Here is a 21344-nt window from a genome sequence, read left to right on the forward strand (position 1 = left end):
AAAGCTACATCCAATCTTGGGAAACCGAAAGAAGTTGAAATCCTTGTTTGAGTCTGGTGTTAAGTGCTGTAGCCAATAAATCCAAGTGTTGCTGGAGTTATGCTGTGGCTAAGAAATCCAGTTTTGCTAGAATTAGGCACTAAGTGATGTGGCCAATAAATCCATGTCTTGCTGTTGTTGGGCACTAAGTGATGTGGCCAATAAATCCAAGTGTTGCCAGAGGTAGGCACTAACTGCTCTGTTTAAGCTGCAGAACGCATGAGTGAGTCGTAGCATGGACCTACATGACTTAACAGCCAACCAGTGAGCCACTATGGAGGACGTGTGAGCTGTTTTACATTGCTTTGAATACCCCACTGATATGGTCAGCTCTGAAGACACCATTGTCAGCGCTACCATGACCATCCTATGCCTGCTCGAGAAAACCATTCAGGTCAAGAGGAAGAAGGAAGGGGGAGGAAGAAGGCCCGTTCTCCCACTTGTTGGTCCAGTCACCCACACTTGGCTCAGAGGGTGGCTTGCTATTCCACCAGCAGCCAGATACACCACCGTACAGCCAGGGGACAGTTTTGGAGGAGGAGAAGGATTTGTCCTCACAGCAGGGTTTCACCCTAAGCAGCTCATCGCTGCCACTGAAGTGTAGCTGGGGGGATGCAGAGGACCAAGAGAATTCATCTCCCACCGAAGACAGCTTGTCCTTTGTTTCTTCATTTATATCTTTTATTTTTATTTTATGTTATTATTTTAGGTACTTTCCCTGACCCACTTAGTGCCAGTGCAATTGTCCTCTATTTACCTCCATTTTCATTTTCTTTCACCCCTCTACCCCTTCATACACCCATTTTACAGCCATTTTGGGCCCAAAATACGTCTATTGACTCAATGGAGTTTGGTTTTGGGTCCTCAAACCAATTTTTTTGGCTTGGCTTAACTCATCTAATTAGTCATCAAACCCGAATTTCCACAGGTCCGCTCATCTCTAGCCATAACCTGTGACTCTTTTGTGGCTCTGGTGACTATAGATAGTTGTCAGGTTAGGTCATCAGACCAATGTTCATCCTGTAATATGGATGCAAAAATGAGTCCATATTATACCTGAAACCAGCCATACTGTGCATTGGGGCAATATGAAGAATCAGGTGCAGCATGTTGCTTGTTATCTTATTTCTATGTTTATTGCTTACCCTCTCTCCTTATGGCAATAAAAATGTACGCTTGGGTGATCTCACAGTATGTCAGTGGAGGATTATTTTTTCTCCATATAATCCATTCATATAGTCATTTCATGGTCAAATTAAACATATCCCCCCCATTCATTATTCTTATAATGACTTTGCTAAAGATCTAGTCAATAAAGTTTTCTGTCAATATCCTGATATTACTTCAGAACAAATGCTGGAAAATGTTGATTCACTATGATTACTCACATAGTTTTACACATGGGTGGTTCTATTGCCTGACTAAAATCTAAAATAGGCTAAGATAAATTATACATGCAGAAATGCCTAGCCCTAGACCCCATTGTTCACCTTCGTGGTCCCCTGATATTCTGTATCTTACTATTTCTGAGAAAAGAGCAGGACCTGGTGACTAATTTGGTTCTCTCTGCCTTCTTTAGGTAAGAATCAGATGTAGTTTTAGTTCAAATATATTAACAAATTTAGGAAATTCTAAAGGGCTCACAAATGTTGGACTGATTTTATTAATATAATTGGTAATGTAGTATGATAACTGACAAATATGGCAAATATAAGTCTTACATTCCTTACATACAAGAAGTTCAAGTAAGTACAGCTATCGGGATAAAAGGGAATAATTTATGCGAGCTTAACAAGCCTGAAGCATTATATTTGGAAAAAATTGTGACTTTCCTTAGCAGATGAAGATCGTTCCTTAGAATCTTGGTGTTGTTCTTGCAATTGTCTTTCCCCCACTTCTACCTATTATTGAGCTTTCACCACCTACTACATACATATCTTCTGCTACTTTATGTAAAAGAGTATCTTTGTAGTGTCCCAGTACTGGTGGTCCACCAAGTCTTTATTCCAGCTGGGTAAAATGCCTCTGTCAGGTATCACACTAGAAAGGGATGAAGGTGTTATGTGGTTTCCCACTAGGTGTTACTCTTTGTCTTTATATAGGTACTTTGTATAAACACAGCTGAAGGAGTTTATGGGTTAACTGTCCTATGTCACATGTTCTGCCTTGTCCTATCACAGGTGCAAGTGTTTTTCCCTCTCTTCTTAATGTATTACACTTCTTTTCTCTCCTGTCTCCAGCATCCCCACCAATCACAGCCAAGTTCAGTTTTGTCAGTTAGTGGTGTGGAGGGACTAAGACACAGTCACAAAAGAGTCGCTGCTGCAGTTTCCACCCAGGCCTGGCTTATGGGATGGGGATTTCATCCTTGCCATGTAAGGCTAGTGCCAGAGTCAATGGGCTACGCTAAGGGGGACCAAGGGAACACCCTGCCTATGCTGGGGACAATTTCTCAGACACTGCTCAAGGTCTGCAGGAGGTACTCTACTCAAGGTAAGTCAGAACCCAGAGTCTACTTAGAGCCCCAGTGGAAGGAGTTTAGACAGGGCCCCACAACCCCAAGCCAGCCTCAAACCCACTGCTATCTGTAAGCTATCTCAACTTCTACCTACTTACTCTTTACCCTCTGTCTCAACTGCACCTGTGATGTGTTTACTGTTTTCAACCTGTCTTGCACTGAAGATTATAAGTAAATTATCATTCTGGTTAAGTACTGGACTCTGTCCTATTTTGTGTTGCCGCACCTACACTGCACCTACACCTTACACTTGGGCTTATCCTTTTTTCAAGCGCAGTTCCCATGTGGGTCCCAACAACATTCATGGCCACCTTGACAAGTGTCCAAGAGTACCCCAAGTCCACCTAGCTGCAACACCACCTCACAGCTACCCCTTGTCATGGCATCTCCATAACCCCAGTTATCCTACCCAGTACACTTTCACAGACATAACAAGGGCTCAGCAGGACAATTGTTGGTAGAAGAAAACTGCTATAACCGACCGATGGCTGAATATAGCAAAGAACCGTGTGAACAATCTTGCGATTGTTTATGCGGCTATTGCCACATGATCATCATGCTGCATAATAGGTTCAGTCTACAGCACGGCTCGGGGTATACAATATGCCCTTTAGGCCTGCACTATTATCTGTATACTTCCATGTACAGATAACATGCCCAGTGCATGCCCAGTGGCTGTCCCATAAAAGTCAATAGTCAAAACTAAAGACAGGACACTGCACAAGTGAGTCCATCACTGTCAGATCGCAGTAACTACCGTAACTCTAGACAAGAAGAAGAAGTAAAAAAGAAGTGGAGGCATAAGCATTATCTAGTGAATCGGGCAACTTAAACAATATATTTATGTGTTTAGTAAGTGTAACCATTTTGTATTGAAGGTCTAACACATTTACGTTTAAACCTTTCTGGACCAGGCTAATTTTGGTTTTTGCGTTTTCGTTTTTTTCCTTCTTGTGCTTAAAAGGCCATAGCAGTTGCATTTTTACACCTACAGACCCACATAAGCCCTTATTTTTAGCGTTACTAATTGTACTTTGCAATGACAGGCTGAATTTTTGCATAAAATATGCTGCAAAACTAGAAAAAAATATGCAAGGTCAAATTGAAAAAAAAAATGCAATTCTTTTTCTTTGGAGGGGGGGGGGATTCGTTTTTTCACTGTGTGTCCTATGGAAAAATGGACATGTTATATACAGTATGTTCCTCAAGTCGGTATGATTAAAACGATATGTAACATGTATAACTTTTATTGTATCTGATGGCCTGTAAAAAATTCAAACCATTGTTAACAAATAAATGTTCCTTAAAATTGCTCTATTTCCAGGCTTATATCGCTTTTATCCTTTGGTCTATGGGGCTGTTTTAGGTGTCATTTTTTGCGCCATGATGTGTTCTTACTATTTGTACCTTGATTGCGCATATGCGACTTTTTGATCGCTTTTTATTACAATTTTTTTGGATTTGATGCGACCAAAAATGCACAATTTTGCACTTTGGGATATTTTTGCACTTATGTCGTTTACCGTACGAGATCAGGAATGTGATAAATAAATAGTTCGGGAGATTACGCACGCGGCGATACCAAACATGTTTATTTATTTATTTTTATTTATAACATTGGAAAAGGGGGGTGATTCACACTTTTATTAGGGGAGGGGGCTTTTTGGCTGCAGCTGCAGCCAAAAGCAATAGAATGCTGAGCCGGGATCAGCGCCATTACGGCGCAGACCCCGGCCAGCACCAGACGCGGAGATCGCACCCCTGCACTGAACTCCCCCATCCGTGCGAGGACGTACAGTTACTTCTTCGTGCGGGAAGGGGTTAAGGAGAAGTCCAGTGATGGACATTTTACTTGTGCAGCCTGTTCAGCTGCACAGGGGCCCAGGCCAGCAGGGGGCCTTCCAGATTCTGACTCTGAGCCTCAGCCTAGCAAGCCCCTTTACTGCCTTCACTGCATCCTGATGACCTGGAGGGCCACTGGGGGGTCAGGTGAGGTATTGTGTGTGGGGATACGGGTCAGCCAGGATGGGTAGTGTGTGTGGGGATGGGGGGGTCAGCCAGGATGGGTAGTGTGTGTGGGGATAGGGGTCAGCAAGGATGGGTAGTGTGTGTGGGGATGGGGGGTCAGCCAGGCTGGGTAGTGTGTGTGGGGATGGGGGGTCAGCCAGGATGGGTAGTGTGTGTGGGGATGGGGGCCAGCCAGGCTGGGTAGTGTGTGGGGATGAAGGGCAGCCAGGAATATGGTGGCACATTTTTTTGCACAGGGGCCCTATGCAGTCTGTGTCCGCCCCTGGAGAAGTCCCAGGAAATAAAAAAAAATTCTGCGGGCTGTGATGTCACAGCTGGAGTAGGCGGGTATGTGACGTAGACAGATTCCAGCTGAAAAGCCAGGAGCGGTGCAATGGAGGCACAAGGCGTAAGTTTACATTTACAGTTTATTTGTTTTCTGCAGCCCCCTGCCTGTACATTTAATGCCCTTTGCTGTCTTCACAAGTAATAATTCCCCACTTGTTTTCCCTGTTATTTCCTCCTGTTCCAAAGTCCAAGCATAGGCTGTGACGTCACATGTTGAATCTCTCAAAACCCACATGGAGTTCCACAAAGACTTAGAAAGTTCACTGCCAGGCGACTTGCTGGGGCATAAATAAAGGTTACTGGGCCCTGTTGTAAACACCGAACATGTCAGGCTTTACAAGTTTTCACAACATAGTCTAACGCGAGGTGGATGTAGCCTAAGCTTACAAATGTACAGAACATAGTCATTTGATATATATCACAAAATTACTGAAAACTGTGAATTCACCCTTTTTTCTAGATTATTTGGTCCGACTACTCACTGCATGACACTTTTTGCTGTATGTGGCCACAGTATTTTGCAGTGTAGGGCACTGTTGTGTTTATCGACCAACAAAACACAGTTATCACTGAACTGAAGGAGAACAGTGAAAAAAATTCCAATGAAGTACTCAATCAAGAGTCTCCACTGATGCCCCCAAAAATTTAAATATGCAAAACAGGAGTCCGTGGAGCCTCAGTTGCGAGTCTCAAAACACGGGATAGCCTAGTGATATCTGGCTATCCCGTGTTTTGAGACTCGCAACTGAGGCTCCACAGACTCCTGTTTTGCACTGTTGTGTTTAGCGTCACAATGTCCCTATTCATCTGTGCTGCATGAATATTTCAAAAGAAGGTCAGCAGTCAGCGCTCATTTGCTCCTCGCTGCCGCCGCTATTGCACGCGGCTGCGGCAAGCGACTGAGCCCAGGGGTTGCCGCAGGGAGCTGCGTGGGGGCTGCCCGGGTGATCGCTTGATCGTTTGGGCAGCCCATAGCATATAGCAGCGGTCTGTTGCCGCCGCTCCTATTCCACAGAGCGACGGCAGCAAAGCAATGTTGAAAGACAAACGACTGCAACGATCAGCCGATATTGTTCATGTCGGCTGATCGTTGTCTTCCATTCCACGGAATTATTATCGGCAGAATACGGATGACAATCATTCCGTGTAATAGGGCCTTTAGTTACTAGTCCCCATCATCACCATGCTATTTATTACACATACGGTATATTGGAGACAGCAGGAAACCAGCATGTAGCATACTAACAGACTGGCAGGAAAAGCTCAGGGACTTTGGAATTCCCTAGACAACCCTGCTCGGTTGTGAAGATCACTCCTTCAGCAGTAAAAGCTATTCCAAAAGAGGCCAAAGGGAATACATTTCTTATGTAGAGAATAGACAAACATTGAAACATTTCTTAATGAAACACAAAAAAAATCTAACTCAAAAGTCTAACCCATGATTATTTAGCTGACAGTTTACCCATTTCTATTCATTTTAAAGAATCCACATGAACAAGCTGCCAGCTATGTATCCATACCAACTGTATACCAGTCACTGGAATGAGTCACATGTCTTTGATAAAACCACCAATTTTAGACCATACTATATAGAAAACCAGTCAAAAAGAAAAAATGCATGTGATGGGCAAAAACAATTCAAGCTTTATTACTTAAAGTGATACTGTCACCCTCTCTAGGTCGGCCCATTCCCATGACATCATGGAAGGGCGGGGCCCAAGGCGCAGATGTGGGTGGGGTGAAGTGGCACAGCGGTTGTGAAGCCCCCGCCCAGGTGGGAAAATCCACCAACGATAAAAAACATTTTTCACTTGACCAAGCACCAAGAAATCTAATATAAAGTAAAGTATGCAAACTACAGAATTTAGGCTTTACAGCTGTGTAGAGAAGGCCTCATAGAAAAAGAGAGTGACAGTATCACTTTAAACAGATTAAAAAAAAAAATGAATTGGCAGATACCAATTACACAAAAAAGGTATGTGAAACCAAGTCAACAAAAGACAAAAAAAGAAACAGTAAACAATTTATAAGAAAGAAAAATACAAAACCTACTATATTGCAGTAAGCTCTTTCCACCTTTTAATCCTATGCCTACTAAGGTTTTGTATTTATGCCACTATTTCTTATGCTATTGTATTTTTCTATTATGACGCAGTGCCATGAAAAGGCCTTCACAAGAGAACATCACAACAATGCTACTTCCAGGATTAAGGTGTGGGGCGGCATAACATATGGTAACCAAACCCCTCTAATCTTCATTACATGTACACAAACAGCTCGGCATTGCGTTGATTTGGCCCTGGAACCAGTGATATGGATACTACGAGCAGCATGGCCTTAACCTATTACCATGCCCTACAGTGTCTCCCAGCGAGTACATCTGAGATGTCATAAGTCAGCAATAAAGCCTTCAGCAGTAGATCTTGATGATTTGTGTGCGCAAGTGCATTGAGCATGGCAAAACATTCCTTAGTCAACCATTTATAACCTCTCTGATAGCATGCCAAGGCATGTAAGTGTATGTATTTCTGTGTGGTGCTCATACTGGACACTGAATAAATTGACATGTTTTGAGTATTGTAGGTATTTCTTAAAGTGAAACTACTGATTTTTTTTTTTTTTTTTTTTTTGCAGTACCTGTTCAGCACTGGTGCGGGGATCCCAGTGGCGCATTTCTGTTTTAAAAATGTTTTTTGCTTGGGAACAGGCCCAGTGCCCACGAGTGTGATGTTAACCCCTCCCCTTGGTGACATGTCCCTGCTTGATTCTAATGGGGACACAACGCATCACTGAGAGGAGGAGTTATTGTCTTATTGGGAAGGGGGGGGGCGGACCTGCCCCCAGTGCTCAGAGCTGGGCTGGTACTCAGGTCGGAAAGCCTAGTGCAGGAAGTGGGCAGTATTTTGAAAAAATGACCGCACCATCAGGATCCCTGTGCAGATGCCGAGCAGGTACTGCAAAAAATGTTTTTAGTAGTTTTGTTGGTACATTTGCTTTAATTTAGTATTTTTAGGATTTGCATATGATGAACATGTTCATCAATCCAGTGATTTTAATAACTCCACACCTTCTTCTTCTTGGTGTTACAATTTCAATGCTGAGGAGCATATACATATATATAACCTTGCCAATTTTTTTAATTCATTGTCATTAATCGCCAGCGGCACCAATCTAAGCTCAATTACTTTCCTTTCACTCAATATATGCTTAATGCAAATAGGTTATTCCGAGCATGATATGATTGCCTTGGTATTTTGCGATTAGCAAATTACCCTTAAGCAAATCTAAATGGCCCATGAGAAGGAATTTATTAGAACCTGCAGTTTAGTTTAAATGACGTTACTGTATAAATAACAATATGTACATGTATCTAAAATTATTAAAAATTATTGTTTAAAAAAAGATAATAATAGAAAAAAAAAGTAGTACAGTCAGTAGTATACTGGCCTCATCATTTCCATGCTGCACCTGTGTCAATGCTTCATTGGCCTAGTTAACCTGTTTACAATGATGTTGTGGGATCCAATGAAGTGTCAGCATGACACTGGTCATTATTATTCCTATTGTTAGTTAAAAAAAAAAACATGAGGAAGAATTATAAAATAGATAAGAAAAATTCTAAAACATTCTAGAAGTTGAGAGAGAAAGAGGGTGGGCATTTCTACATGTTTTTTTATGTTGTTTATGACTGACCTATAAGCAATAGAAAGATAGATAGATTAAAAAATAGATAGATGAATAGTTTTTTTTTTTTAAATGTAGCTGCACTCCATGTAGATAGATCGTCATTTACAAAAAGAACAAAAAGCATCTATAATTATTTCTTATGGCCTTTACATTTTTCCAACCATTTTATTCAGCAATATCTAATATCTAAAAACATACTTGACTATATGTTATACTATGTGTGAATCTTTTGCCAGTACATTCAAATTCTCTTTCCATGTTTGCTTCACCTCAAATGTCTGTTCCAAGGACTCATTGAAACCTGAGCCAATGGAAAATTACCAGGTTTGTGCTAAGCCTCAGGGCTAAATAGTCCTGAATGAAATCAGGGAAAGAATGAAAATGTGCTGTGAACAATTATGTTATTACTGTTATTGAAGGAAGTGGAGAAGAGGTCCTTGGTGAGCATGAAAGGGAAACTCCATTGAGAAAGAAAGGTTTCCCCAATGTCATTCCATATTAAGGAGTCCTTCAGTGAGTGATATCACGGTCTTCATTTCTGACTGCATTTTTCTGTATCTAGATTTGAAGCATGGATTCCTAAATGATCACCAGGGGTTTCTGAAGCTGGATTGGCATCAGTTTAACCTCTTCCCACAACAGTCTTTCTTGGCCACAGAAGTTATACCTTTCTTCTATGTCATACCTTTTTTATCTTCATTTTGTGATGCGATTGATTATTAATTTTTATGGTATAGTGAAAAAAATGCAACACAGTTTAAAGGAGGGGGAACATAAAAACTATTTTAACTCACCTCTCCCAGTGCCTCTCCAGCGCTGGATCACCGTACCGGGACCCCTGACGGGCTCCAGGAACTTCTCTCAGCTGACATCTCAACCTGGTTGATTGACTGCCTGCTCAGCCAATCAGTAACTGAGGCAGGATGCCATTGCAGTCGCTGATTGGCTAAGCGTGCAATCTATTTTCCCCTAGTCTTGACATCATGAGTCCCAGAGCTGGTGTAGTGGTGCGGCATTGGCACGTGGAGAAGTGAGTTAGGATTCTGTATTAAGTTTCCCCCTGCCGGCTTCCAAATAAAAAATGGCCAGACTTCTCATTTAAAGCTAGATAGCATAAACTGGATCTAGACAGACTAAAGGCCTTCATACAGGGGCCAAATATCAAGCAAATGAGTGTTACTAAGAAAACTTGCTCCCTATAAAAGGGAAGGTAATAAGCTGAACGAGTAAACATTTAAATTATCAATATCAACTGATAATGTTGAATTTAAATGGTCACATGATTCAGACTTTTCACACATGATTCACACATATTGTTTAATTAGTGATTAATTAGCGCTATCTTGCTGCAAATTGCACAACTCAACTAAGACTGGCTGACAAATTTGCAGAAAAATGTTTAAAAAAAACTTATGCCATCTCTGAGCTGACATGGAATTCATTATGTGTGCACACTGGTGCGCACAGGATTTATGTAGAGGCATTTCACCTCTACAAAAATCCAGAGAGTATTGACGCTGCAGGGACATTTTTAAACCTGGTGCAAGAAAACACTGAACTTAATAGATGTCTCCCTGTGTTCACACAGCGTTTTTTTAAAGTAAAAAAAAAAACAGCAGTTTTTTTTTATAATCACGAACACAAACATTATTATGATCACTAACCCTTTCACGATCAATGGGCATTGATGACCAGGTCGTTTTTAGACTTCGGCTTATGGGATCATAATGATCCCATAAGCTGAAGTCCATACCTCTGCCCCCTCCCTCCTGTCCTCTGCTGCTGTTAGAAGCCTAGAGAGTCAGCACACCCTCCCCGCCGAGATACGTAGCCATGGCTACCATCGGGGCTCTGCAATCACAACTAGAGGGTGGAGCTAGCCGTCGGGACGATGCCTAAGGAAACCTACCAGTTGGCAGTAGAGTAGAATCAACAGAGCCGCATCATGGGGGGGCAGGGGTTTCCTCACACTGGGGCCGGCCCGCCTACAGTGCTTCACCCCATGAATTGAATGGCGCCGTATGCGGGAACAAGGCCGCGGTTCAAAAAATGGACTGCGGCACCGGCTTCCTTTTGCTGGCACCGTTCGATTCATGTGTGATTTTAAAGAGAGTGTACCTGATGGTACATCCTCTTTAAGTGTGCGTACGTAGCTACTGTCGTTTTCTCATGTCTCAGTTACCAGTGTGGATAGAGGTGTCCTGTTGCCCTTAGTTTAGCATATAGTTCTGCACCGGGGACCAGGCCTCCAGGCCAGGCCCTGGAGTACTTCACAGCAGGAGCAACACTTGTGCACCTTCTCTCTGAGAAATACTGACTAGAACTATCCCGAAGTAGTTTACCTCAGTATATATATATATATATATATAGGGAAAGAATAATCCACAAGGTCTCAACTCTGGTCTATGATAGGTTGGTGTAGTGTGAAGTACCCAGCTCAAAGATTGGTTAAGTGGTTAAGAAAAATCACCTCATCAAATAGTGGCCTAAAAAAACGAGAAAATAAAGTAAGACAGTTTACCCCTTAGTTACTTCTCTTCAGCTGCGCTAGATAGTGGAAAATACATACATACCTGGTGGTGGGAGTGCAAATTACATAATTCAGTCCCAAAGCATATAGACAGCCAGTACAGACCTACACATGCTATATAAACGCAGTAGACACCCATTCTGGGAAACTGCACTTAGACTGCCTAGTTTCATTTTTAGGTTGTCTTAAAAATGTCACATTTTAAAGTGATACTATCCCCCCCCCCCTTACTCTATGTTCGGTTTTGTGTGGTGGAAAGTGTCACCTAGGCGGGACTTCACAGCAGTTGGGCCCCCTCTTCCCAGGGGTGAGGGGACCCAACTGCTGTGAAGTCCCACCTAGGAGACATTGACCACTGATAAATTAAAGCGATTTTATGGCATAAACATGACACAGACAAGTTTTATACAGGTATGTATTGAATGTGCAGCATCTAAGCTTGTGGATGGTGTGGCAAACCGCACATAGACTAAAGGGGTGACAATATCATTTCAAGCCATGCCCTCTCCACACTATGCCATGCTTACTTGTCAAGTGAGGCGCTAAGTCACAGATTTATCAATCTGCAAAATGTTTGCTTTGCTCATGGTAACCAATCCCAGCTCAGCTTTTATTTTGCCTGAGCAATTTGAGAAATAAAAGATGAGCTGTGATTGGTTGGTTTACGCAACAAACAGAATTTTACTATTAGAAAGACTCGTATTGTAAATTGTGTACAATTTACTAATTTTTCGTAAATTTTCCCCACCAATGAGGAAAATGTGGGTTAATAATCTGCCCATTGTTTTGTGAAAGTTTTTCATTTATTTATTTTTTTATTTAAAGTCAGAAAAGGACGGTGGAATATCAAGGAAGGACGGACATATACTTGTCCTTTCTGCTGGATCCACTTCTGTCTTTTCCTTAAAAGAACCAAGTAAATAATTGCCTCAAAAGTGCCCCAAACTCCCCAAAGGGTATGTGCACATGGGTGAGAATTGCACCCATGTGGAGTGCTGCACTCAGGGTCCTGTTATAAAGCTCCAATTTATTTCTAAGGGGGTCTCTGTCCATGGCTGTGTCCCACCTCAGTAGTCAGTGATTGGCTGATCAGGTTGTCACTAGCATGACAAGTCTGTCTCAGAAGTAGCAGCAGGAACATTAAACTGGGGACTCAAAGACATCACTGAAGGACCCCAGGGAACGTGGTTAGGTGCAAGAACAGCAATATATCAAAATACATCAATGGCCAGAGTACCCCTTTAATGATTAGTAAGTATTCATTTTAGTATACATGTATATAATTATGGGTATATGTCACACCTTCACGCCTGCTTTGAGCACAGTTAGTTCTAACCTTACTTTTAGAAGGAATTGATAGAATTTATGTGATTCACTATGTCCTATGCCCCTTGCCATAAATCTAATTGCTGGATAATAATATGCAGGGACCAGTCTCCATGCTGTGAATGATGCTGTAAGCAATTTAACTGAACTGAAATGATCGATCTAACTGGAATATGAATCAGCAGCAATCTGCTCATTGTTTTTGGCAGATTAGGGCTTCAATAATTGCACTCAATTACTATATTTTCCAATACAAAAATCCTGCGTAACCATGGAGCGCTCATTCCATATAGTGTAAATGAAATGTAAATGGATGCATAGTGGTGCAGGCTAACAATCAGCCTAATTGTAAATGCTGATTCCTATTGCGTGTGATGCTTTTTTTGTATTTGAAAAAAACATCGGAAATACGTAAAAAACCTTCTCTGTTTACATGTTTCAGTAGAATGCTTATAGCGTCTATTCCTGAATATGTTCTATTTAATCAGTTCATTGATGGGAGTTTCATCTGACGCAACTAAATTTCACATTCAATTGATCCTTGTGATAATTATATTGTGTAGGATAAGTGGAGCCCCTGCTCCGTCGTCATCAGAGAGTACAGCTCTTTTGGTTTCTGAAGTCATCAGAAATTACTGTGATTGCTTGTTTGCTTCTACAAATATTTATGGTAATTTCATTGGAAATCCGAAAGAATGCAATCATTTAGTAAAACATTGTTTGTATCTTTATACAGTGTATTCCTTGTCTTTTCTTGTTTAAAGGGGTTGTCCAGCCCCATAAAAAGTTACAGTATATAGATTTGGCATTTATTTCTATTTAAAAAAAACTATAGTTTTCCAGTACTTATCAGCTGCTTTATGTCCTGCGGGAAGTGGTATAATCTTTCCAGTCTGACACAGTGCTTTCTGATCCCTCTTCTGTCTGTGACAGGAACTGTCCAAGGCAGAAAAAGGTTTTCTATGGGCATTTGGTACGGATTTGGACAGTTCCTGACAAGACTTCCTGCAGGACATACAGCAGCTTATAAGTACTAAAAGTTAAATAGAAGTAATTTACAAATCTGTATAATATTTTGACACCGATTGATTTAAAAACGTTTTTCCTTCAGAAAACCCCTTTAAGAGAAACATGAGAGTCCATGAGAGTAGCTGCTGCAGCATCCCTATTTCCCTATGTCCCTTACACCTATGGTGCTATATCTGTTAAATTTGGGATGCTGACAGTAAATGGGGTTGTCCAACTCCAAAAGATAATTTAACCCAGAGTCAAGGATAGAAAAAAAGGACATGAGGGCTGGAACAAGCATTTTTCTATTACAGACTTGGGTTTAAATGTTGTTTCGGAGCTGGAAAACCTTTTTAAAGTGTAATGAGTTTCGATTGGTGGGGGACCAGGTGGTGATACCTCCATGGTAGACAGAATGAATGGGAAGAAGCACTAGGCTGAGTGCTGTTTCCCGTCGCCATCATTTTCTGCTCCTTCATACTAAGGGTGGTGTAAAGTAGTAAAAACTTTCAAAACAGGGCTTGTACAACCTGTTGACATGCTCGTGGTACATGAGGCAATACGGTTTGATCAAATTATACTGTATACCAACATTCTGGAGTTGGTGTTTAAATGTAGCTGAGAGGCATAAGTGTCAGCCATAGGTGTGAGGTGCAGCCATTTCTTTTTCTCTAGGTTTGCGGGCTTGTACAAAAGTTTTATACTTTCTTATGCCAGAAAGCTGAGATACTAAGTTCATAAAGCTCCCCCGGCATAATATTAGCAAGTAGTTCTCCCAACGTATCGACATGCAGGGCAGGGGTCCCAGAATGTCAAGTATAAATGCATAAGACACATCTATCCTACATCTAGCCTGTAAACAATCTCTTATCTGTAATTATACAGTGCAGAAGGTCCATTAGTTTGTCTCCAACTGAGCAATAACTCCCACTATTGCTATTCTTTCCCTCACAGTTATTATTACTCACCGCAAAATAAAAGTACGTCAATTGTTAAGATAAAAAAACATGGTTGATGTCATCAGTATAATCTCCATGGTAGCAGAAGTTAAAGAAAAGTGAGAGAAGAACGAATACAGATGTGATGGGATTTACAATAATCAGAGACCTACAGACTATGCAATATAATGGTAACTTGTAGTAATGGAGCCATAAGGTTCAAAAAGAGCACAACTGTTGGAAGCATAAAGAAAGTTCTTTATACTGTATTAGTAGTAGCTACTATTGGTAGTTTTTAGGCAGTATTCACACCTAATTAAAAAGACATATGTAATTCTAGTCATCTGTCCAGGTTATTATAACAGTACAATAGAAGCACAATGGTGCATACTATTGCAGTGCAGCACGATGATCTTTGTCTCAACAATATCTACATGGAATCTGCAGATTAGATTGGAAGCTTCTGAGGCAGGAACTGATGTGAGCTTTGATGTGTTCAGTGCTGAGAAATATAATAACACTATATCAATCATGAGGGATTGTGTTACAGAGTCTACATGCTGTTTTAGGGTATGTGCACACTATGGAATCCCGATGGAACACCCTCCGCGGATTCCCTTTCTGTTTCCTGTTCCTGTCAGTGAGGGAACAGTAAGTCATCAGGTGGGTGGGGCATACATCCACATTGACATAGCCCCACCTCTGTAGGAGAAGCTAACATCTGAGCACGGTAAGTAAAAACTGCAGCAGTAAGGGCTGCATTGCATGGAGGAGACACAGAGTTTAGTCATGTTTTTTTTACAATATTTTATTAAGTAGGCAAAAGCAAGAAAACTTTTTAAAAGGAGCATGTGATATAATAATTAGGATTACAGACATTGCTCACAATAGTAGAACCTTAGTGATATTGTCTAAATACAATAAAATAATATCATGCATACAATTTCTTACAACAATGAACAACAATGAAAATTGCAGAAAATATGTAAAATATCTCCAGATAGTAGATGATGTTTCAGGTTTATAATAAATATGGGAGTGAACCGTAATAGTAAATCATTGCTGCCATAAATTTAGTAGGAAAACAGTATATAGAGTTTAGTCATGTTGTGGGGGGAACAGAGTTTAGCTATTTTGCTAGGGGACACAGAGGTTAGCCATGTTGTGGGGGGCACAGAGATTAGCCATTTTGCTTTGTAGTGTAGTCCTGGGATAACAGCTACATGTATGTCCCCCAATAAAACATTGTGAGCTCCATAGGGGACAATGACCAAGATGAGAGACTACAATCTCTGTACAGCACTGCAGAATAGGTTGGACCTATATAAATAAACTATAGGGGTGAAACAGTCGCCCATAGCAAGAAGTCAAGTTCTAGGTTTCATTTTTAGAGGCCTTTTTAACCTCTTAAGGACATAGGACGTACCGGTACGTCCTATGTCCTCACTTGCACTTCAAAGCGGGGCCGCGCGGCGGCCCCGCTTTGAAGTGCCGCGATCCCGGGTGCCGCGTGTAGCCCGGGACCGCCGCTATTAGCGGGCACGGTCTGATCGCCGTGCCCGCTAATTAGCTAATCGGAGGCAGCTGTCAAAGTTGACAGCTGCCTACGATTACCGGAGGCAACGTTTCCCTGGTGTCTAGTGGGGGAGATCGCTCCTCCGGGACCTTGTCCCGGAGGAGCGATCTCCGTTACTGATGCCGGCCGGGGACGCGTCCAAGATGGCGCCGTCCTCGGCTCGGCACTCGTTCGTTTTCGGCTGCAGCAGCCGAAAGCAAACGAGTGCCGATCTCATGGATCTCTGCAGCATATCTATGCTGCAGAGATCTCAATGAGAGATCACAGTGTATATACTAGAAGTCCCCCAGGGGGGCTTCTAGTATATGTGTAAAAAAAAAAAAAAAAGTGTTGTTAATAGTAAAAAGCCCCCTCCCCTAATAAAAGTCTGAATCACCCCCCTTTTCCCAGGTTTTAAATAAAAGTAAACAAATAAATAAATAAATAAACATGTTTGCTATCGCCGCGTGCGTAATCGCCCGAACTATTAATTAATCACATTCCTGATCTCGTACGGTAAACGGCGTCAGCGCAAAAAAATCCCAAAGTGCAAAATTGCGCATTTTTGGTCGCATCAAATCCAGAAAAAATGTAATAAAAAGCGATCAAAAAGACGTATATGGGCAATCAAGGTACCGATAGAAAGATCAAATCATGGCGCAAAAAATGACACCTCGCACAGCCCCATAGACCAAAGGATAAAAGCGCTATAAGCCTGGGAATGGAGCGATTTTAAGGAACGTATATTGGTTAACAACGGTTTGAATTTTTTACAGGCCATCAGATACAATATAAGTTATACATGTTATATATCGTTTTAATCGTAACGACTTGAGGAATATGCATAACAAGTCAGTTTTACCCCAGGGTGAATGGCGTAAAAACACATTTCCCCCAAATAAAAGAAATGCGTTTTTTTTTTCAATTTCACCACACTTCGAATTTTTTTCTGGTTTCGCAGTGTACTTTATGCAAAAATTCAGCCTGTAATTGCAAAGTACAATTAATGACGCAAAAAATAAGGGGTCATGTGGGTTTCTAGGTGGAAAAATGCAAGTGCTATGACCTTTTAAACACAAGGAGGAAAAACCGAAAACGTAAAAACGAAAATGGGCCATGTCCTTAAAGGGTTAAAAATTAAAAAAAGCAATCTGATTGGTTGCTATGGGCAACTGCTCCACTGTTCCTCTGCACAGGCTTTGCTAAATCTTCCCCTATATTGTTACTATTGTAGTGTAAGGATGTACAGTGTTAGGGCAGAGCTGCTGCTGTGTGTAATATGGAGATGAGAGAGGAGACTTCACCTCATCGCAGTCACCATTCTATCAATCTATTGCTGAGGTAACAGAATACAGGCTCATTGAATCTCCACCCCTCATAGGATGGCTACTGTAGTGTATATGTTTTCCAGGACTACAACTGCTATCATGTACAGGTGTGCTGGGGTTTGTAGTGCTACAACAGATAATTCTCAATAACTAGTTGATTTAATACCCTAAGTAATTATCAGACACTGAGCCACCATGCTGCTCAATAGACACTTGTAGTAATACAGACATTTCCCTGCCTATGGGTAGAGTAGGCGGAGCTAGATTCAGAGAGGAGGGGGTGGAGCTATAGGCTTGCAGAGCTGGGATGTCACTGCTGACCCCTGTGACCTGGAAGTTCTTTATGTAAACAAACACAAATCCAAAAAGCAGCAACAGAAGAGGCGGCCCAGGGACACAAAGGAGAAAAATGGTTAGAGAAAACCACTCAGGGAAAGGGACAGATTACTCTTTTTTCTAATAATAAAAAATGTTGGACAACCTCTTTAAGATGTCAACTGAAGGTTGTAAAATAAGATTTCAGTACAGGCTGGAAATATAAGGGAAGGAATGTTAGCAAGCATGGTGCCAACCATTAGTCTTAGGGTGGTATTACACGGGCCGAGCAGGGCCTGATAATACCTGTAAACGAGCGCCGATCTGCTAGATGGTTGCTCGTTTACTGGCTTTATTACACGGTCCGATAATCGTTTGACAAGAGCTGCAAGGACATCGTTACCGATGTCCTTGCAGCCCTTGCTAAACTGGCATACATTACCCATCCACGTTCCAGGGCTGCTCCTGCCGTCCGCTTCTCCCGGGGTCCCCTGCGCGCTCTAGCTTCACAGCGTCCTGTCAGCTGGTAGGCCGCTCAGCCAATCACAGGCCGGGACCGCTGACAGGCCGCTGTGAAGCTAGAGCGTGCACGGGACCCCAGGAGAAGCCCTGGAACGTGGATGGGTAATGTATATCGTTAGTCGCTGACCACGCACCGCTATTACACGTATTACACGCGGTCGGCGCCCGACAAAAATAGGGTCTAACCTATATCAACGATCAGCCGATGATCGTTGTCTTCGGCTGATCGTTGCATTTATTACATGGAGCGATAATCGGCCGAATCGGGCCAATTCAGCGATTATCGTTCCGTGTAATAGTACCCTTATAGTCTATTGTGATACTGAGGCCTAAGGCTGCTGTCACACGTACATTTTTTACAAAAAAAACCCCTCCATTTGTGGCATTTTTGTGGTGTTTTTTCCCTCCCCAAAATCACTTCATTCAGAAATTAGCTGAAGGTTAATAGGGAACTTTCAAACACACTAGAAGGAGGGAGAAAAACTGCCTAGTCCATAAAGCGAATCTGTAACCGCCCGCCAACCCCCAAACTGCTGGTACCGTTACTAAGCCATCTTCAAGCCATGTCCCGTCCCTGTGGTATGTTCAGCTGCTTAAAAATCATTGTTTATTCTGGTGGCAATCTTTCTACCTTTCCTCCTTTTTAGGGGGGTGGTTGGTGCCTAGAGATTTGCTTTCACTTAGAAAGTTTTATTTAAGACTAGACAATCTAAAGGCCCTATTACAAGGAACGATTATCGGCCATAATCGTCCCGTGTAATAGAAGGCAACGATCAGCCGACATGAACGATGTTGGCTGATCATTGCTGTCATTTGTCTTTCAACATGTTAAAAGACAAAACAACTGTGATAGCAGTGATATGCTGCTGTCGCTCCGTGCCCCCCCTGCTAGCGGCGGCAGTGAGTGGAGAACGAGGAGCAAACAAACGCTGACATCGCTCATTTGCTCCCCTATGTTGCCCCGTGTAATAGGGGCTTAAGGACCCCATTACATGGTCTGATCCTTGCTGTAAACGAGGGCATATCCTGTACATGGGTGCTCATTTACATAGTAACATAGTAACATAGTAAATAAGGTTGAAAGAAGACAAGAGTCCATCAGGTTCAACCTAGGAAAATCCTACTGTGTTGATCCAGGAAGGTGAAAAACCCCTATGGGGCAGAAGACAAACGCCCCACCACAGGGAGAAACTCCCCCCCCCCTCCCCCGACTGCAATGGCAACCAGAACAATCCCTGGATCAACGTATTTATAGCACCTACCGTATTTTCCGGCGTATAAGACGACCCCTGACTTTTAAGAAGATTGTCAGGGGTTCGCCTTATACGCCGGAAAATGTTAACCCCTGCCTGACCCAGCCCTGCTGCAGTCAGGCAGGGGTTAACTGCAGCTAAATAAAAAACAAACAGTTAACTCACCTGGGGCCCATTCCCGGCGTCTGCGTGTCTCCTGGCCTATTCCCGGCGCAGGCAGTGTGACATACACTGACTGCGCCCGGGATCCCCGAAGCTCTCCCAAGCAGCCAAGTGCCTCATCCAAAGAGCTCGGAGACGCTCGGCTGCCGGGAGAGCTTTGGAAGAATGACAGACCTTCAGGTACATCCGGAGCCTCTGTCATTCTCCCGAAGCTCTCCCAGCAGCCGAGCGTCTCCGACATAGGCGGATTATAATGAGGGCAATCTGGGCAACCACCCGGGGCCAAAGGCTCCAGGGGGGCCCAGCAAGATTGCCCCCATTATAATAACGCCGCCGCAGACCTCTGCCCCTCGGACCAGTCCCTCATGTGCAGTGAGGGGCCCGAGCCACCTGATCCACTTACGGCCACACTGCCCCTTTAAACCACGCTCCACTGGCAGCAGACGTGCAAGAGCGTCGTCTGACCGGTGACGTCACTTCCTGGACGCACAGGCGCAGAGGAGGGAGGAGCGAGAAGCAGAGTCCTGAAGAGCAGAGAAGACCGTCACCAGCTCTGTCAACAGCTGCTGGGGACCGGAGCTCAGGGAGGAAAAAGATGCTGCTTGGGAGCTCTGTGAGAGGTGAGTAGGATTTTATTATTGTGGGGGCTGCACAGCTGAGGGGCATATTCAGGGGGGCTGCACAGCTGAGGGGCATATTCAGGGGGGCTGCACAGCTGAGGGGCATATTAAGGGAGGCTGCACAGCTGAGGGGCATATTCGGGGGGGGGGGGGCTGCACAGCTGAGGGGCATATTCAGTGGGGCTGCACAGCATAGGGGCTCTAGGAGATAGATAGAAAAATAGATAGATAAGAGATAGATACAGAGATAAGAGATAGATAGATAGATAGATAGATAGATAGATAGATAGATAGATAGATACTCTGCAGCACTCCAGATAAGTCAAAAACTGTGTGGTAAATTTATTTCATCCAATAAATGATCACAGCAAACAAGTGAAAAAAGCACAACGTTTTGGCGCACCTTACGCCATTTTCAAGTGTGCCATTTACATTGCTGAATATAGATAGATAGATAGATAGATAGATAGATAGATAGATAGATAGATAGCAAAAATATAGCACTGCAGCACTCCGGTAAAGGTGAACAAACGATGAGTGGTTTATTAAAGCATCACACGGTACAGCAGCGACGTTTCGGTCGTACAATTCCGACCATTTTCAAGCTCATTGAACGACCGAAACGTCGCTGCTGTACCGTGTGATGCTTTAATAAACCACTCATCGTTTGTTCACCTTTACCGGAGTGCTGCAGTGCTATATTTTTGCTGTATAAATACCAGGGGATCTGGTGATACTGCAGGCACCCATCTTCAACCTTTGCATCGAGTGCCACGTCATTTTGCATTTTTCTAGATAGATAGATAGATAGACAGACAGACAAATGAAAACAGCAGCACTCAGGAACAGAGGTGAATAGGGTGTAAGTGGTAACACGTGACGCCAAGGTGTGTACAATATAAGTCCAGATAAACTGTAGCACTCCAAAGTAGATTAAAAAAAGTTGTGACTTATTAACCCATGCAAAAGGTGCGACGTTTCAGCTCATTCCATATGAGCTTTTTTCAAGCAGTCACTGACCGAAACAAGATCATATAGATTGAGCTTAAAGAGGATGAACCGACGGATCGAACGGCGCCGTCATGGGGAAGCTGGTGCCGGCACGGCACCGTTCTATGCATCGGAACCAATGCATCGGCTCAAGGTTGGATGCATGGTTCTATGCATCGGCTCAAGCACTGGAGGTAG

General features: G+C 42.8%; 1 protein-coding gene across 1 annotated transcript in view; it reads left to right on the forward strand.

Annotated features, from left to right (window-relative positions):
- The first annotated feature begins 15095 nt into the window (after positions 1-15095).
- Positions 15096-21344, forward strand: part of CRHBP (corticotropin releasing hormone binding protein) — a 33322-nt gene continuing 27073 nt past the window's right edge. Inside the window, exon 1 of the mRNA XM_069964624.1 lies at positions 15096-15131. The gene's annotated coding sequence lies outside the window, so the exon portion shown is untranslated. The remainder of the gene's footprint in view (positions 15132-21344) is intronic.

The sequence above is a fragment of the Dendropsophus ebraccatus genome, chromosome 3 (genome assembly GCF_027789765.1).
Source record: "Dendropsophus ebraccatus isolate aDenEbr1 chromosome 3, aDenEbr1.pat, whole genome shotgun sequence".
Taxonomy (NCBI): Eukaryota; Metazoa; Chordata; class Amphibia; order Anura; family Hylidae; genus Dendropsophus; species Dendropsophus ebraccatus.